The 3283-nt window shown below is 42.1% G+C and overlaps 1 non-coding gene across 1 annotated transcript; it reads right to left on the reverse strand.

Annotated features, from left to right (window-relative positions):
- Positions 1-880: 880 nt before the first annotated feature.
- On the reverse strand, positions 881-954 carry Trnaa-ugc. Its single transcript has one exon. It is a non-coding gene; the product is annotated as a tRNA-Ala (tRNA).
- Positions 955-3283: the final 2329 nt, after the last annotated feature.

Genomic DNA, 3283 nt, shown 5'->3' on the forward strand with positions numbered 1-3283 from the left:
TTTAAAATCCTCAGTGGTTATGAGGTTATGATATGCTAATCGCTAGGTATCTCATACACCACATACTGCAGCGAATGATAAAACTAGCGTCTGTCTTCTTCTGCGCCTCCCTCTGATACAAATATGCTCATGATGTTAATATTCCATTTTAATTAAACATTTAGATGTAGAATTCTTTTATCAATCGGGATGTATGGCTGTATATCCTCTAACAAATTCGTTTCGACCATTATACTTACACCAGCACTTGCTCCTTTAATTATATCCTCTCCGTGACACAATAAAACATAATCTTCCATTCAATAAACTCTCTTTTGTTTTAGTTATTACTGCTATATTAGTTTTTGCCTTCCCGTAGTTCTTGATTAAGTTCTTTGCTGAATAGGTCCTTACATCTTCATTGATTTATTTTTCATTCTAATCTCGGTTAAGTAGTTTAATACACTGTCCCAGAAATTCTTCGCCTGCATTTACAGCAAGTATTTACAGTACTACACCACCACATATGAAAAGAATTACCAAACAATAAAAATCGTGTACAGATCAGAAGTCTGGACACAAACAATGTTGAACCAGCCGGACTGAAATCCAGTACCCCTGTATACCTGTACAGGCGAGAGAAGCAATAAGGTGTGAAGTCAGACTTCTCTTCTTCTCACTGACGCTTTGCTTTCCACCCTGTTATCGCGTGCTCCTTCACACCTTGCGACGGTACCTCACGCTTACTGCTGAGTAGTTGCTCTTCCAAACAGCAGTTCATATAAGCAAACCAGTTGAGTGTTTACCTGTGGTTACTAGTAGTTTAAATGATGACTAACTGAAACCCTCAGCTGCCGACAGGTGTTGTTGATATACCTCGATGTGGACAGCTGAAAATGTGTGCCCCGACCGGGACTCGAACCCGGGATCTCCTGCTTGCATGGCAGACGCTCTATCCATCTGAGCCACCGAGGACACAGATGAATAGCGCGACTGCAGGGACTTATCCCTTGCACGCCTCCCGTGAGACTCACATTCCCAACTGTCCACAATTCTACATATGTAATGTACCTTACAGACATTCGCCCATCCACTCATTACTCGCACACGCTTTGGCGATTCCCGTAAGAGTTTGCGCAACCTGTGCGCATTCGCACAGAGGAAGGTCAATGGCTGGGTAGCCTTTAACTATATGTATATATATATATATGAAGACAGTAACTGTTCTCGAAAGAACAGATACTGTTGATGACCATGCAGCTTTTCCCTGGTATAAATGATGACTAACTGAAACCCTCAGCTGCCGACAGGTGTTGTTGATATACCTCGATGTGGACAGCTGAAAATGTGTGCCCCGATCGGGACTCGAACCCGGGAACTCCTACTTACATGGCAGACGCTCTATCCATCTGACCTTCGTTTGTGCGAATGCGCACAGGTTGCGCAAACTCTTACGGGAATCGCCAAAGCGTGCGCGAGTAATGAGTGGATGGGCAAATGTCTGTAAGGTACATTACATATGTAGAATTGTGGACAGTTGGGAATGTGAGTCTCACGGGAGGCGTGCAAGGGATAAGTCCCTGCAGTCGCGCTATTCATCTGTGTCCTCGGTGCCTCAGATGGATAGAGCGTCTGCCATGAGAGCGTTACGAAAATGGTAGCATAATCAACAAACTAAATTGTAGTCAAAGATACGCAAAACTAAGACCATTTCGTAATCACAACACACGAAATATTCACCAGCTCATAGTTCAGAGTTCAACTTGATGATCCATTAATTAACACAAGTGATGCAAAGACAAGTCACTTGTAATCAGTCTACTCTCAGATCCGTAAAACAAGCAAGAAAAGTTAGAGTTCTACTGCGGAGTTCTTTCAGACCTCTCGAGATGTAAAGTCCCTTCAGAGCTTGAAGTATGGTAGCGGACATTCACTGCCCAGAATCAAAAACCTGTATGACTGAGGTAGGCAGCTTTGCCTTCTCCAAGAACGCGACGTAAAGTGTCCAGACTCGCTCGCTTGCGCTTTTCACTCGAGAAGTCCCGTCTCCACTTGACTCCCATAGCGTTCAGCTGCTATCTGCTTTTCCATTCGTTGAAGGACATCCCTTTCAAAACTACGTCGTTCCTACCCTCTATAGGCAAGATTTGACTGAAGTTGACCACTTCTCAAACTAAACTAATACATTGCAACCACATACAAATGAAGAAATGTCGTGAACATTCTGTCATACGCTACAGTAATTATAAATAAACATTTCTCCATAAGTAAATATGCCAGTATTCTTTCGCAAGTACGTTCACGTTAAATGGCAGCGAATTGTCGTTAAATATTATTTAAATAATTATTTGTGCCTTCTTGACAGAAGCATATTTTGGTTTTCGTTTGAATTGTGGTATCCGCTAGCCTATGCAACGACTTTTAAATTAGCGCACTTTTTCAATAGCACTATGATAAAATATGAGATACTGATATTATGTTTATTTGCTGTGTAAATGTGGAGAATACGATGATCTGACAAACATTTGCATAATAAAAGGATTAAAAACGTAATAAATCAAGAAATAAAATAGATACAGTCATGGAGCTTTCAGGGATGGTAGCTATAGTGCAGTGATATCATCTGAGGCATTGTATGTTGTAATCGCATGAAGCGTTTAAAAGTTATTAATTCAGAGGTTCATTGTGTAAATGTTTATTCACTGTGAAATGTTAACTTCTGTAGTTTTAAAGATGTTGAAATATTGTTGTGCTTCATTTTTCTGGGATCGCCGATCTATTCGGATTTGCATTAACATTTGGTTGTAAATTATTATAGACTCTCAGAGAGTTGAAAGGTGTCATCTTCCAGTTTGCGACTCCCTGGCAGAGTAAAACTGTGTGCTGGACAGAGATTCGATCGCGGGACCTATGCCTTTCGCGGGCAAGTGCTCTACCAGCTGAGCTACTCAAGCACGACTCAAGATTCGTCCTCACAGCCTTAACTCCGCCAGTATCTCGTCTCCTACCATCCAGACTTCACAGACTCTCTCCTGCGAACCTTGCAGAACTAATACTCCTGGAAGACAGGATTTTACGGAGACATTGCATAGCCGCAGCTTGCGGAATGTTTCCAGAATGAAATTTTTATTCTGCAGCGAAGTGTGCACTGACACGAAATTTCCTAGCAGATTAAAACTGTTTGTCAGACCGAGATTCGAAATCGAGGCCTTTGCCTTCCAGGGGCAGGTACTCTGCCACAGACCCGGCCATTTTAAGCAATCAACGCGTCATACACATTCCCCATACTGGGATTTTCCGGTTT

This window comes from Schistocerca americana, chromosome 2, assembly GCF_021461395.2.
Source record: "Schistocerca americana isolate TAMUIC-IGC-003095 chromosome 2, iqSchAmer2.1, whole genome shotgun sequence".
In the NCBI taxonomy this organism is placed as follows: Eukaryota; Metazoa; Arthropoda; class Insecta; order Orthoptera; family Acrididae; genus Schistocerca; species Schistocerca americana.